We start from the raw sequence: 17,300 nt of genomic DNA on the forward strand, positions 1-17,300 counted from the left end.
GTCCAATAACAAATGAAAGAAAGCACATTTAACCGTTCGTGGGAAAAAGGGGTCCGATAACAAGTCACAAAAAAGTTCTTTTCGTGTGATATAATTACAAATTAGCGATTTTAGGATTTTCTGTTCCATCACTTGTACTTAGGATCCTTGGTTACTGCCAAATTTCGTGCTTCTAGGTCAACGGGCAGTTCAAATGGGACTTACCATCTGAGGTGATCAGTCCACTAAACTTAGAACTACTTAAACCTAACTAAGGGCATCACACACATCCATGCCCGAGGCAGGATTCGAACCAGCGACCGTAGCAGTAGCGCGGTTCCAAACTGAAGCGCCTAGAACCGCTAGGCCACAGCGGCCGGCCAACGGGTTTTGGTGAGTGAGTTTCTGGGTATCAAAATATGACATAATTGGCTACATCTTTTGACTGCATTGATGATTAAGTTTTTTACATCACTGAAGGATTCTAGATCGAAGAATGTGACGTAAATTTAAACTTGCTACGTCTCCCCTTTCCTGAGAAAAATGGTTCTTAATTGTTAGTTGGACAGACAGACGGACAGACAATAGTGCGACCTATGACGTTTCCTTTTTTACCGACTGAGATGCGGAACCTAAAAAAAAAAAAAAAAAAAAAAAAAAAAAAAAAAAAAAAAAAAAAAAACCGGCCACAACTAAGAAAAAAGGCCCTGCAAAAATATAGAAAGCTTTTCGATTTGGGCCTGAAAAAGGAATTCGAATAAACATTTGTATTTTCTCTTGTTGATCATAGCGTCTTTTTCGGGTAAGCTCGTGGTGCTTGGAGCTTGTGATGAACACCTACGTGCCATATATTCGTAACATTCGTCATATTGACAATAAGCGCCGTTTCACTTACGGCTATCCTAGTTACATGAAGACATTGGGAGATTCCTAGCCCATTCTATGGCATCTAATAATCAGGCCTACTAGATGAGTAGCCTGCCAAGCGAGTGCAGTTATTATTCGTACATCAGAAATATTTTCGTGATTATCATACCCACTGCAACTATGCTTGAAATATGAGCCCTAGTGTCTATCAGTTAAGCTATAATATATTCTCGTCCTTACTTTTTAATGCAACGCAATGGATAACGCATCTGACTAATAGCTAGTGCACATTTATGATGGACTCACTCCACCCTGGCAAGGCCACATTTTTTAAATTTACATTCATCTCGTGTTCTGTTCACGCAACCATTTGTTTGTGTCCCACCACCCACCATTCCTCCAACCCCATCCCAACACACCACTCCACTCTCCCCTTCTACAGCTAGCATGAACCCTGAGTTAGTTATGTGACAAAACGGTGCATGTATGGACGGTATGCGAGTACAGTATAGGTTATGTGCAAAGAAATATTTACTGGAAGATACCTATTCTATGTTCATTTAGCAAATGTAGAACAACAGATGGCTGCATGAAGAGGACAAGAACGAATGTGACAATAAAAAAGAGAACACAAGCATATAGCTAAAAATAGAAATATTAAGACTTCAACCAACTGCCAAAGAATCACTACAAATTTCGTATTAAAAATATATATGTGTATTTTAGACCACAGAAGGTCTTTAACATGAATAGACAGAACATGTCTGGTACACAAAAATAAATTTCAGTAGCAAAATACAGAAGTTTTCTTATCTTTATCATAAAACATAATTAATAATAGGAGTTAACAGCAAACAAATCTTTTGCTTCACATTCTGTCGAAAGAAAAAGAAAAAAAATCCTGTGGGAACAGATGTCAGCTTTATCCTGGATCACAAAAGTAGGAGCACAGAACAGAAAAGCCGGCCGCGGTGGTCTAGCGGTTCTAGGCGCGCAGTTCCGGACCCGCGCGACTGCTACGGTCGCAGGTTCGAATCCTGCCTCGGGCATGGATGTGTGTGATGTCCTTAGGTTAGTTAGGTTTAAGTAGTTCTAAGTTCTAGGGGACTGATGACCACAGTAGTTAAGTCCCATAGTGCTCAGAGCCATTTGAACCATTTTTTGAATCGAACAGAAAACATATCAGAGAAACAGAAGTAATTTATAGCCCCTTTTTTAGTACTGGAAAATAAGACTAGTAAATTAAAGGAAGTAAATGAAGATGTTACGTCCGAAGAAGCCAGCACAAAGATAAAATCTGTTATAATAATGGTACCAATGTTATATTATTGACAGTTTGTGTTTTAAAATCCGTACTTTTGAATTAGACAGACAACTCTTTCCATTTTCTTTCACAGAGCTCTAAACTTTCTGATTGACTTTAAGAATAATTTTAAGAGGCACCCATTTCGTAATTCTCGGCTCGAAACTTGTGATGAAAAAGAATAAAAGGAAGTGTTGGAGTTTGCTGGTTCCGATTTTCTTACTGTTTAAAGTTGGCAGGGGCTATTTTAAAACGGTTGGAGGAGGCAGCCGTATAGATGAAGCCTCGTGAATGAATCGATAGGCGCCCAGCAACTCAAACAGCCAACTTGCGATCGCTGTTTGTTCTGTTGCCGAAAGCGCCTCCCGCGGAAGAATGAAGAACCTGAGACGGCGCGCAAGTTCCCAGATTAACGCCAGGAGTCTAATTTAGCGGAGCGTCGTACATCTTACGTGTTTATGCATGCACTTCTGACCGAGGATATGGGAAGTTATGGGAGCGACCTCTATTTAAGGATTTTAATATTCCCTAATACGACGAATCTCATCGCTTGTAGGAAACTTCATGATGAAACGTAGTGAAACCCTCTTAATTCGTTTTAAACGCCAAAGAAGTCTAGTATTCAGGGAAGAATAGCACAACTGTTAGCAAATGGATCTATATTAATAAATATACATCATAATGTGATCCGCCAATAGCACGGCCAGGTACGTGGTTTGTAAAAATTTTCTCCATACCCTATTTTCTTGAGCGTCATTGTATGATGCCAACGTTTTCTGTCGAGTTATTCAATATCTGTACCTGGAATTCTTTCCAAATTCTCTTAACTGATCTCATAGTGCACTCATTTTGTCCTCAAGAAGTGTTCATTGCAGTTAGCTTTATTCTTCAGAAACACACGCTACCGATATTTCTTCGCAGATCTCGTGCCCATTTTTCGATCTGAGATGTTTCATGTACATTTAGCGAGTTGTTTCCATAGATCCGAGTTCAGTTCAGAAAGATTTTCAGCAATTGCCTCTTCTTAATGAATCAGTCTTTGAGAGGAAATACTTGAACTTAATTTTATTGGTGCCACGGTCTTTCGTTGTCACACTAAGTACTCAAAGTTGTGAGTGTATCCTAAGCGAACTGATGCTGCGCTAATATTAGCAGTGCCCTTCCATTGTCGGTTACTTGAAGCATTGTTCTGTGTTGACGTCCAAGGCACATACTGTATTTTCCTTCCTCCTATCATACCGCTAATTATGGTTTGCGTGTTTATTTTGTCTCATCAGGACCTAACAACATGAATGAAATTAGACTTTACGAATTCTGTATTAAAAATCATTTATTTGTACGTTATTATACATTTAGTTTCAAGGATAAATTTTGCGAGTCTGTCGTTAGGATGTAGAACACGACATATTGTTAAGATCGGTGTTATACGAGGGTGAGTCAAATACAAACCTTAAATATTTTTTTAATCATTATTTATTCTGCAGAAATGTTACAAAGCTGTATCACTTTGCAACATAATCTCCCCCACGCTCAATGCAAGTCCTCCATCGCTTACAAAGTGCATAAATTCCTTTAGAAAAAATTCTTTTGGTAGTCCGCGCAACCACTCACTCACCGCGTCGTGTACCTCTTCATCAGGACGGAACTTCTTTCCTCCCATTGCGTCTTTGAGTGGTCCGAACATATGAAAATCACTTGGGGCAAGGTCTGGTGAGTATGGTGGATGAGGAAGACACTCAGAATGCAGGTCTGTAATCGTTGCAACTGTTGTACAGGCAGTGTGGGGCCTTGCATTGTCATGTTGATAAAGGACACCAGCTGACAGCACTCCACGTCGCTTTGATTTGTTTGTAGGTCGCAGATGATTTTTTAGGAAATCTGTGTATGATGCACTGGTGACAGTGATTCCTCTAGGCATGTAATGCTCCAAAATGACGCCTTTTTCGTCCCAAAAGAGTCAGTATAATATTCCCTGCTGATGGTTCTGTTCGAAACTTCTTTCGTTTTGGTGATGAGGAATGGCGCCATTCCTTGCTCTCTCTCTTCGTTTCCGGTTGGTGGAAGTGAACCAAGGTTTCGTCCCCATACAAGAAACCATCTCCTTCTCGTTCAAAGCGGCGAAGAAGTTCTTCACACGCATCAACACGTCGTTCTCTCATTTCAGGAGCCAGCTGCCGTGGCCACCCATCTTGCAGACACTTTGTGAAACTGGAGCAAATGGTTCAAATGGCTCGGAGCACTATGGGACTCAACTGCTGAGGTCATTAGTCCCCTAGAACTTAGAACTAGTTAAACCTAACTAACCTAAGGACATCACAAACATCCATGCCCGAGGAAGGATTCGAACCTGCGACCGTAGCGGTCTTGCGGTTCCAGACTGCAGCGCCTTCAACCGCACGGCCACTTCGGCCGGCGAAACTGGAGCACATCATGTACAATGTGGTGTGCTGTCTCATGACTAATCTGTAAACATGGTCCAATGTCATTCAGTGTCACTCGGCGGTTTTCCTTCACTATGGCTTCAACTGCTGCAATGTTCTGCGGAGTCACAACTCGTTGCGCCTGACCTGGACGAGGAGCATCTTCCACTGAAGTCACACCATTTGCGAACTTCCTACTCCGTTCGTAGACTTGCCGTTGCTTGCTGTTGTGTCAAACATGCATCACCGTACTGAACCTTCATTCCCTGGTGCAAGTCGCAAGTGGGGCCGCCATCTTTATAAAAAAATGGTTCAAATGGGTCTGAGCACTATGGGACTTAACATCTATGGTCATCAGTCCCCTAGAACTTAGAACTACTTAAACCTAACCAACCTAAGGACATCACACAACACCCAGTCATCACGAGGCAGAGAAAATCCCTGACCCCGCCGGGAATCGAACCCGGGACCTGGGCGCGGGGAGCGAGAACGCTACCGCACGACCACGAGCTGCGGACCCATCTTTGATCTCATACTGCGATGGTATGTGTGCATCTCCACTATACTGCCACCTACAGGGCATTCTGGAAGCTGTTTGTAGCACGTTTACCAACTTACGGGATAACGGCGCGAATTTCGATTTGTTATTACAAATTTAAGGTTTTCATTTGACTCACCCTCGTATGTAGCTGAATAGAGGAAATGGCTTTATAATCATACGCCTATTCCTATCGTGATATGAATAACACAGAGGCGGGGGAGTATTGTGCTGCTTTTCGCAGCAAGAGCAGAATGACTCGGCCAGGAGAGCTCAGTGATTTCGAAAGTGGACCAGTCATTGGATGTCATCTGAGTAACAAATGGGTCAGGGACATACCAGTCCTAAACCTGCCCAAGTCGACTGTATGTGATTGAAAAGTGAAGTGGGAAAGCGTAAAACACCATAGGTAAACCAAGACCTGGCACATCTCCTATACTGGCGGATAAGAGCCATCGAGGGTTTCGGAGGGTGGTTTATAAAAATTGCATGAAACCAGCAGGAGGAATTACTCGTGAATTCCAAAGTGCTTCCACTATTACAGCCAGCACAATCTCTGTGCGTAGGGAGTTAAAAAGAATGGGTTACAATGGGCGAACAGCTGCTCCTAAGCGACACGTATTTGCAATCTGTGCTAAGCGACACTTGAGGCTTTGTAAACAGTGACGCCGCTGGACAATGGATGACAGGAAACGAATGATGTTGAGTGGTGAATCACTCTACCTACCCCCAGTGGTAATCCGATGTAGGGTCTGGGTTCGGCGAATGACTGGAGAATTTTACCTGCCATCATATGTGGTGCCAACAGTGAAGTGCAGAGGTGGTGTTAACGGTACTGGCATGTTTATCGTTGTTACGGTGTGGTCCGCGTATTGTACTGAAGAAAGCGATAAACGTGGTCGGATACGAACAAATTTTACGGCATTGTGTACTGCGAACGGTACAGATGACAATGCACCTTGTCATCCGTGGGACAATTGTTTGTGGACAACAACGTTCCTGGAGTGGATTGGCCTGGCCAGTGCTCCGACCTGAATCCAGTGGGACGTAATTGGGACGAATAAAATGCCTTTTACACACTCAGGCTTGTATGATCAGGTCATGTTCGCAACGACCGTCTGCACATCTGCTCCGCAGTAGGCTATTCGCATTTACATCTTACGACCACAATGCAGCTTTCACACAGTCTTGAATCAGTCGTCAGACAGTGCAGTGTACTTTTTTTGGCGTGACCAAATTAAGTAATTTTCCTTATGAGATAATTATTCTGCTCAGTACTATTTCGAAAAAAAGACCAGTACGGAGATTGACAAAAGAGTGCCTCCTAAAACATGTAACGCTTTCACACGTTAAGGAGCTAAAAATTGAAAAGAAGACAGCTTTAACTAGCTAGGACGAGGAGACATTCTTTGTGGTGCTGCTGTATGTGACAGCGTATATAAAAAGAAATGACAGTGTATTGAGTAAATCGGTAAATACTTGTGAAAGCCTTATAGTTACATTGAGGTATTCGGCTACTGGCACAAACCGTGCTGATGTGAAATTTTCTGCCATGATATCCCATTCATCGTTGGGCCATACAAGTCCGTAAACATGCCGTGCTATGTATGAAACACTAAAGCTTTTCACCTCGGTTGCACATCTGGTATGCTTCAACTCAAGCGCCACCAGACAAATTTATCAGTGGGAGATTCATTCATACACAACGATTTGTTTGTACAAACACTGTCTGTGTGCAAATATCGTGTGAAGGGCCTTTTATAACATCGAATTCGCTCCAGACGCCAGCGTCTGACGTCACTACATTTTCTAGTTTCTACTCCTGAGCAAGAGTGGGCTGCCATCCCTCCACAGACATTCAACACGTCATTGAAAATGTCCCCTGCAGAGTACAAACTGTCAAAATGGCGAAGGGTTGACTCACCCCATATTAATGCGTACTAATAGATGTCCCGATACGCCTGAACAGATGGTGTTCAGATACAGTGTTGATCGTACATGTAGACATTCAATATACGTTTCACTACTGGCACCTCAACACTTTTTTACACTATGAAAAAGATCCTGCAGAGAACAGAAAGAATTTTATAATAGATAGCCTTTTAGTTTTATTGTTTCGATTTAGTAAGGTACTCAATAACAAATTCTAAATGGTATGCAATCGACGAAAAATCTTAGTACTGGCCAGTAGAAGTTATTGCTGATCTAAAAAACCCTGGTATTCGTGAAGAAATAATTCAAAATGGGACAAATTGTAGTACCACAAAACACAAACATAAACTTGCTCAGAATCCCACAGAATGCAGGAAGTACAGAATACTGCGACTAGAAACACAGAGAACGGATGAAGAATCCAAGAAAGAAAAATAGTGCTAAATAAGAGCAATGGCGCTCCTTGCGTGTATGCACGAATATATAAAAGAGATATGATTTTGAATAAACTGCAAATGTGCTGCAGCACCTATCATAGGCAAGACGGGATTACATCTTGGCGAAACACAAAAGTGTTCTATTTACGAAATAAAAACAAATGTTAATAACGTGTTGACAACGCTCTGATATGAGAATTATGTTAGTCGTGGAAACATATACGAATAAATGGCTTATTATTGCTTTGCTGCACTTCACTAGAAATCCAGGTTTGTATCAGCCTGTCGAATGGGATAGGATATGGAGCTCATTGGCATATAGGCAGACGATAGATTATATTGCTCGGACATATCTTCCTTCGTCTGTATATGTCAGTTTCGCACATCCATTAATATTAATCCCACAGATGAACTCTAGTTTTGCACGTTTTTCTTCGATTAATATTATAGTCTGTACGATCACTCCATGAAGTCATTCAATCTCTCCATTGCTCGAGCTGTGAAGAGAACCAAGGATAAATTTGGAAATGAAACGAAAGTTCTTGGAGAAGAAATTGAAGCGTTGAGATTTGTCTATCATATTGTACACGGTCCTGTCACATAACTGTGCCTACCGCCTATTTTCGAAGTCAAGGCGCAATAACCACTCGCAGACGGCAACTAACAGCATTAGCAGTGGAGAGTATATAGGGTGTTACAAAAAGGTACGGCCAAACTTTCAGGAAACACTCCTCACACACACAGAAAGAAAATATGTTATGTGGACATGTGTCCAGAAACGCTTACTTTCCATGTTAGAGCTCATTTTATTACTTCTCTTCAAATCACATTAATCATGGAATGGAAACACACAGCAACAGAACGTACCAGCGTGACTTCAAACACTTTGTTACAGGAAATGTTCAAAATGTCCTCCGTTAGCGAGGATACATGCATCCTCCCTCCGTCTCATGGAATCCCTGATGCGCTGATGCAGCCCTGGAGAATGGCGTATTGTATCACAGCCGTCCACAATACGAACACGAAGAGTCTCTACATTTGGTACCAGGGTTGCGTAGACAACAGCTTTCAAATGCCACCATAAATGAAAGTCAAGAGGGTTGAGGTCAGAGGAGCGTGGAGGCCATGGAATTGGTCCGCCTCTACCAATCCATCGGTCACCGAATCTGTTGTTGAGAAGCGTACGAACACTTCGACTGAAATGTGCAGGAGCTCCATCGTGCATGAACCACATGTTGTGTCGTACTTGTAAAGGCACATGTTCTAGCAGCACAGGTAGAGTATCCCGTATGAAATCATGATAACGTGCTCCATTGAGCATAGGTAGAAGAACATGGGGCCCAATCAAGACATCACCAACAATGCCTGCCCAAACGTTCACAGAAAATCTGCGTTGATGACGTGATTGCACAATTGATTGCGGATTCTCGTCAGCCCACAAATTTTGATTGTGAAAATTTACAATTTGATCACGTTGGAATGAAGCCTCATCCGTAAAGAGAACATTTGCACTGAAATGAGGATTGACACATTGTTGGATGAACACTCGCAGAAGTGTACCCGTGGAGGCCAATCAGTTGCTGATAGTGCCTGCACACGCTGTACATGGTACGGAAACAACTGGTTCTCCCGTAGCACTCTCCATACAGTGACGTGGTCAACGTTACCTTGTACAGCAGCAACTTCTCTGACGCTGACATTAGGGTTATCGTCAACTGCACGAAGAATTGCCTTGTCCATTGCAGGAGTCCTCGTCGTTCTAGGTCTTCCCCAGTCGCGAGTCATAGGCTGGAATGTTCCGTGCTCGCTAAGACGCCGATCAATTGCTTCGAACGTCTTCCTGTCGGGACATCTTTGTTCTGGGAATCTGTCTCGATACAAACGTACCGCGCCACGGCTATTGCCCCGTGCTAATCCCTACATCAAATGGGCATCTGCCAACTCCGCATTTGTAAACATTGCACTGACTGCAAAACCACGTTAGTGATGAACACTAACCTGTTGATGCTGCGTACTGATGTGCTTGATGCTAGTACTGTAGAGCAATGAGTCGCATGTCAACACAAGCACCGAAGTCAACATTACCTTCCCTCAATTGGGCCAACTGCCGGTGAATCGAGGAAGTACAGTACATACTGGCGAAACTAAAATGAGCTCTAAGATGGAATTTAAGCGTTTCCGGACACATGTCGACATAACATCCTTGCTTTATTTGTGTGTGAGGAATGTATCCTGAACGTTTGGCCGTACCTTTTTGTAACACCCTGTAGTGCAAGATCATTGGCTTTCAGTCCAAGGGCGGAAGCACTTCTGAAACCGCCAAGTTTGTAAACTGTTCGCTTGCCGCTATAGTCTACTGTGCATGGCATAACGGCGCTATCCAAACCGTCGCCGAGGCAACTAAAGTGCATCACAGGCCACAGATGACAATGGTGAGCGACGGCTGCGGTGACATCTGCTGGTGAATACACGTGCACCGACCGTAGTAGCGCAGTGGTTAGCACACTGTACTCGCATTCGCTAGGACAACGGATCAAACCCCCGTCCGGCCATCCTGGTTTAGGTTTTTCGTGATGCCTCTCCGCACTGCGAAAGGTGGTTATTCAGGCTTTTGACAGGTAGCCATAGTAATCTGAACGGCAAACTGGCAGTTTTCGAAAAAGAGAAATTTATAAATACAGAATACAAGTTTGTGTGTGTGGTATCTCTTTCTGCATGTGTTTGTCTAGAGGATAGCTTTGAACTGAAGTGATACATTCACCACAAACAGTTTAGACTGGAACAGAATAAAGCTTGTGATCGGATGACTAATGTGGTACTGGGGTGAAAAGTTTATGGTACTACTTGAGTTAAAGAGGAGAACTGATCGAGAAACAATCATCAATTTGGGAAAGCGGGAAAGTATTGTGGGAAGGGGGCGGCAGATCGAGAAACTATTGAGGAGGTAGTGAATCGAATTGTAGAAAATAATACGACCATAGAAGAGATCGCTTGGTGGTATGCATCGTAAGGCATCAAGGAATAGTAGTGGATAAAACTTGTAGAGGCAGACCAAGTCGTGTCAACAGTAAGGAGGTTCAGGTGGATGTAGGTTTGCAGCAGTTACGTACAGTTGAAGAGGCTTCTACAGAACGGACAAGCGTGCAGAATTGTATGAAACAGTTTTTCGGACTGAAGATCAAACAACTACTACTCTGCGATCTATGATGTTCATTGCAATAGGGTCTGTAGCTACAATGAATTTTTTTGAATGGTTCCGTGATGCCTTCAGCTAATATTCTCTTTATTTAATGTACGATTGCACAATTTCGGCCTTAGGTCATTTTCAAATATCTGGAACGGAAGAGACATACATTAGATGTATTAGTATCTTTATGAACTTAACCTAGGAACAACTCATATCTCAAGAAATGCTAGGAGAATTTTAACTTACTTTATGGACTATCCTTTAATGGTATCTGATGCCATTTACGTTCTTGGTCCTACGCCTGAAAGTAATTGTAATAAAACAAATTAAAAATAGTTTAGGAGCATGTTACTTCTGAGCAGTTGTTGCAAAAGTCGGTCTTTTTTAGCGACCTTCCACTAGGAAGATTAAATTTATTTTACTTTACAGAAATTCGTTAATTAAGCTATATATATGTCCTTTGATCTCAGCTACATTTAATTGTTGTTCATAACTGGCGTAAATGTAGCTGTAATTTCCTGCAAATAACTTGTAAATATTTGTTCCGTTGTTGTGGGAGCACATCATTTTTGAACAGTTGTTGCAACGCTCTTATATCTATAGTCGACCACTGCACTCTAATGAAACGGTACTGAACACTTGTGATGCGGCAGATCGCGCAACCAAAAAGCAGGTCATGAATGGTTTTACTCTATTTCACTCTATTTCATGTTTTTCATTACTCTATCATTAGAGTACAAGAAATGAAGAGAATATCATCTGAAGGCATAACGAAATCATCCAAAAAATAAATAAACAAAAATAAAAATACAAAAAATCCTGTGATTACTATGAAGTACGTTGTAGAAGTACTTTTATCAGTCTTTCTATGCGCAATATATATAGATGGGACATGGGAAAAGTTTTTCGCTATTCGCTTCCGTAGGAGATGTTCTTAGGCAATTTTTATCCTCACACTCTCTATGGGAGTCATTCATAGTCGGATGAAGAATATTAGCGGATATCAATCTGGAAACTGCCTCTTGGAATTATCTAAGCACGTTTAAGTGGAAAATTACCCGCCAAAACAAACATGTGGGCAGTAGTGCTACCCTTTTTCGTGTACGATCAATGTTCTTTGTTAATCCAACACACTTGAACAGTTTAACATTGTTGGATGTATTGTTTTGTAAGCAGTCTGCTTCGTAGGTTCCCAGTACCCTACATAGTATTATCTTATTAGATAATTTCACTTAATATTTTTCAGATTATTGTTGCCAGGTATTACCATGAAACGATTGACACTAAGTTTAGCTCATTACTCGAATGGTTAAGGATTTCCACTTTTTTTTCGTTTTATGCTGGGAATTATCTTCCTCCACACTAGAACCTAGTTACAAGTATTTGTAGAAAGTTGATATTTTGTCAAGACTTGTTTGGGTATGACAACGATTTCTATTGGATAACGCTTCATTATAATTTTCGATGGCATCTGCTTAATTTCTGCGACTCCCTCTGATACCAAGCATTTGACAAGATATTAACATAGAGCGTGAACAATATAGTCCAACCTGATTTCCATGCGGAACACTCGGCATAACTTCAGTGTCTGTGAAGACTTTACGTCGGGCGTCAGTGTTTCCTTTTGCTATTAATAAATTCTCAGATGTTTTCGAAATTACGGAACCATACAATACTTATGGTTGCTATCCAATGGTCTTATGATTTTCGTATGTGTAAAGAGGGCAATTTGGGTTTTATATGATCGGCATTTTCGTAATACAAGCTGAATAGCGTGGAGAAGGTCCTTTTATTGCAGATTAAATATTGTTTTTAAACTCTTTCATCTCAGTATATTTGAAGAACAATTTACTCCTTGAAACATTGCAGTATATTGTGTGAGAACGAAGGTAAGGCAACTAGTGGAGTGCAAATTCATGTAGAGATAAACTGATAATCACATTTCTTGTACACTATTATTAATATAACAACAGACGGTAATCTTATATAATGACATGGACAAGCCATGCGAGTGATATAGGAGTATATGATCTGGCATGCAATATGGAAATAATTGCACAACGAAACGAATTTGTGTATCCTATACAGTATGTGTACCTACAATAAATGACTAATGTATGAGTAATATTACATATCTAATTATATTTCAAGTCACACGTATGTACTCATTACACATCGAGAATTCAATCACTACTCTTTATTTATTAGCTTCACTTCAGCGAACCAGTGCGTACACCCTTGTTATAGAATTTTCATTAAGAAACAGCAGCAGCAGATATTTTATTTACGTAAAAAGCACGATAAACATAGAGTGCAACTCTTTAACAAACCGGCAGGCATTCTAGCGTATTTCACTTCTCCTTCATTAACTTCCATTGTTTCACCTTCAGTTTATCAGACAATGCAACGGAAACTACTGTGGGGAAAGTAACGCATTCTAATACAGAGCACTGCAATGCTCTTCTCTATGTAAAGTGCTCCTATTTCTAATTTATAATAATAAACTAGGCTACTTAATATGAAAAATTGATTGTGTAATATGGGAAAAAATACACGTGCTCATTATTCTTCCAAGAATTATGAATTTAACAGCCTTATAAATGCTCTAGTTGCTTGGCTTTATTAGTAACCCCTTTCCTTGTAGGGGAGACTGGGGCGGAATGGATTACCTGGGCAGAACGGTCTCGGTGGTCTGGTGGTAAAACTTCCTCTAGAGGTGCCTAAGTGCGCTGAGAATGACTAATGTCTGTGTTGGTTTAATAAGGTTACTACTGTTGTCGCGAGCGAGTTGCTTAGTTTGTCTACAAAAGTGAGTGAATTTGATGTTCTGTTATAACTTACCGGACCGTTTCCAACTAAGGTAAGTTTATCATACTTTTTTCTTTAGAAGGTACGTTCAGTCCGCCTAAATGAGTATGTTCTTACCTATCTGTGTATGCACTGGAGTTGAAAAAAAATTGTTTGCGATGGTCACGCAATATTTTCTCAGTAGGTTTGCGTTTGAAGCGGATTGGTCTACTGGTATATTCCACTCCACCCAGGTCGCCTTTTATTTTTCGTTTGACGGATTCTACCGCATGTTTTGCCTTTATCGTTTGAGGACGGTACGTCATTGTGTACGGAAAACGGAGAGGCCAAATTGGTCCACGAAAAACAGGCATTCATCAATAACTTCACTGGGTCAAGCTTCCCTACTTTTAACCTGGAAAATGTTATTCCACTAATCAGACTTGAACCGGGGTAGAAACGAGTGACAAGAAAGAGAGGTAAAACCAATATTGTGACATCGCCTCGCGAAATGAATGTGCTAGAAGAAGAGGTTAAAAAATCCATGAAAACTAAAGAAGCTAAAGAGAATATAGGAAAGAGCAGGCTGCTATCACGAGAAGAGAAGAACAAAGTGGAAGGAAAACGTCTTTAGTCAAAGAAATGGAAGACAAAAGAAAAGGAAACTGACTTTACAGAAAATGAAACATCTGAAGACGACAGCAGGTATACACTGCAAGGAAATACTTTCCGCTTCAAGTGAAGGTTGGATTGCCAGTCAGAAGTGTAGGCAGTGGGTTCATAGCTCGTATGCTGGTATAGATAGTGAGGATGACAAAGCCCATCTAATCTGTAAGATGTGCCATCGAAGATATTAAAAAAATAAACAAAAAGCAGGGCGGAACGGACTTGAAAAAACTGTCTTAGTTTATTATATAACAAACGAAATATATTATTTTAAGTTATATTCATTTGCAAATTGTATAACAAATATGTCTGAATAAATTTTTCTAACGAATTTTTTTCATCTGTTTATTTTTGCGGGTAGGGATATTCACCCGTGAAATAATTGTTAAAATTCATGGTGAACCTTCGGGTGTCCTCTATTTTGCACACTGCGTTTCGCTACTAGTTTAGGTCAAATGACCATTATCAACCATAAGTTATCATGAACGGCTAAAAAGTTATTTTGAGCCCACCACAGTAGTTCAATTTTTTTTTTACACTAATAGCTGTGTACAATGGATTTTATAAAGAACCAAAGTTCACAATGACGTCTTTTTGAACTTAATAGCTGTCTTTGTGAACTTAATAGCCTATGCGTGTTTACGTAGCAAGTAATGCTGTTTCAGCACAAAACAGTCATTAAGTATTTCCCACCTTTTTTATTTAATCGTTCACTTTCATTCCAGTCTTAAAAACAGGGCCGACTTGGAGCAGGAGAGGCACCACAGGACATTTTAATTTCCACTGTCTATACTTTTACAAATAAATTCATAAAACTTTAGCAGCATGACCAGGAAGGATTCAGGATTCATACTCATAGCAGAGGAAGCTCAAAAACGTAATAAAACTCATTTTTTTACATGTGAAATTTCGTTATTTTTTCACTTACTACTGGTTGCATTTGTTGCTATAGGTACACTTTTCTTCCTAAGTAAGAGAGATTATTCGATGACTTTTGTACAGCACACAAACTATAGTTACAGGTGTATGAAACTCTAGAAGTTATTTAATTTATGAAAAAATGAATGAACTGTTAAATTTTAAACTTCATGTTTAGATAAAACTCAAGTTTTATAGATAATTATCTCAATTTTTTCACAGTTTTTTAATAGATTTTGAAATGCATTAAGCAACAAATGCAGCCATTAATAAGTGAAAAATGATGAAATTTCCATTTAAAATAAAAAGTATTTTGCTACGTTTTTGAACTTCCACTGCTATGAGTGTGAGTCCTCAATCCTTCCTGGTCATGGTGACAAAGTTCTATGAATTTATTTGTAAAAGTATAGACAGTAGAAATTAAAATGTCCTGTGGCGACTCTCCTGCTCCAAGTCGGCCCGTTTGACGGCCTACCCTCCTTAAACCATACTCTCAGCACTTAGTGTCAGGCGCCAGATCTGTATTGCAAGTCTGAAATTCCAACGTGACATTGATTCTGGTTTATATTTTGTTTTCTGTGGGCTTCGCCCGTTCTGTACGATTGCTGTCTACAACGAAACTTTTTTCTTTAAATAATGTTACTTCTTCCGCTCACAGACACATATTGCTGTTAATCAGCCTCTCCGTATCCTGCAGGGAAACCTCTTGCAGCATATGCGAACAACGCTTCCCCCTACTTCTGAAATATTTCGTTCACAAAAATAAATGAAAAGAGCTTAACAAAAGATCTATTTCTCAGGAATTACCTTTCCAATGTAGTACAAGGAATCTAACGGGGAACCTAAGACAGAGCCTTGTGATACTCCACAAGTAAGATTCCCATAGAGTTAAAAACATTCTCCGAAACGGTATCCCTTATTACAAAGCTGTATGTTGAAGCAGGAGAATGGGGAACGGCGTCCGACGAGAGAAGAGTGGCGGCGTGGCCTGCAACGTGGAGTGTGGGCCGCAGGGGGGTTTCAGGGAGCGCTGAGCGTCCGCCCGAACCCCCCAGATAAGCGGTAACGAGGCCGGCCATCGGATGGCTGTCACAGATAGCGGCACACCACCGCAGCCACTACAGGGTGCACACGCACGCACGCACACACACACACACACACACACACACACACACAGCAGCGCGGGGAGGTGACATCAACACTGCCAGCCGTTCCTCTGTGGCCGAGCAACCCCACTGGGTACCTCTGTGTTCTGTTGCCTGAAAAGAGAAAGTCATCTCCCCTGTAGCTTGTTAGCTGATTAAGGTGGTGTTTAGTAGAGCAGTTCCATCGTTTTTTTTATCAGGTAAGCTGATGCTGGACAGTTATACTGCAGTCAAACCTGGTTAGTAGGTACTCAGACAGCGCACAGGATAAGGTTACGATTGTGCGTGGGGCCGTAAACACTTACTGCGGGTTGAACAATCAAACACACAACTTTATTTTTCTAAGAACCACTTATTTACACATTGCTTTAAAAGATCACAATTAGACAATACGGCTGAAGGCCTAGTGAAGCAAAACTTGAAATACTTTTTGGGCTGAAGGCCCAAAACCATAACTAAAAAAAGAGCGGTTGAAGACTTGGCTTGGAAATCAAAAGCAATTAAAAATAGAAGGTAAAAATATTTTATTTTTTTTAAATTTCAATATAAAACACATAGCGGCTGAAGACCTACACTACACATCTGAAGGACAACTATAATTAAAACACATTAATAAACAATTTTTCTAACCAAGAAATTTCTTTTTAAATTACAACACAACGGCCAAAAGTCTAATTAAAGAAATGTTAACTTATTGCACCGCTGAAGATCAGAAAAAAATTTGAAACAACGGCTGAAAGCCTGAACAACAAGTCAGACAAACAATTTAATATAAATCACTTTCTTCTTATAAAAAATTTTCCTTAAAAAAAATACACATGGCTGAAGGCGTTATTAAAAGAGGTTCATGTAACTCCTCGGTTGAAGGCCACACATAACACATTGAACAACTAACGGCTTAGAACCTGGATTACAAACAATTTCAGATAGAACAAATTTTACGGAAAAAAATATTTTTTTTTACATACAATCAATCTTCAAAATTTTAATTTAACACGGCTGAAAGCCTTATGTAAAATTTAAAAAGAACTGAATTTATACATGGCCCAAGGCCTCGCACAATATTTCAAACTAAAATGAAAATCACATTTAGAACAAACAGAACAAGTGGTGCGCAGAAG

Source organism: Schistocerca americana, chromosome 4 (genome assembly GCF_021461395.2).
Source record: "Schistocerca americana isolate TAMUIC-IGC-003095 chromosome 4, iqSchAmer2.1, whole genome shotgun sequence".
NCBI lineage: Eukaryota > Metazoa > Arthropoda > Insecta > Orthoptera > Acrididae > Schistocerca > Schistocerca americana.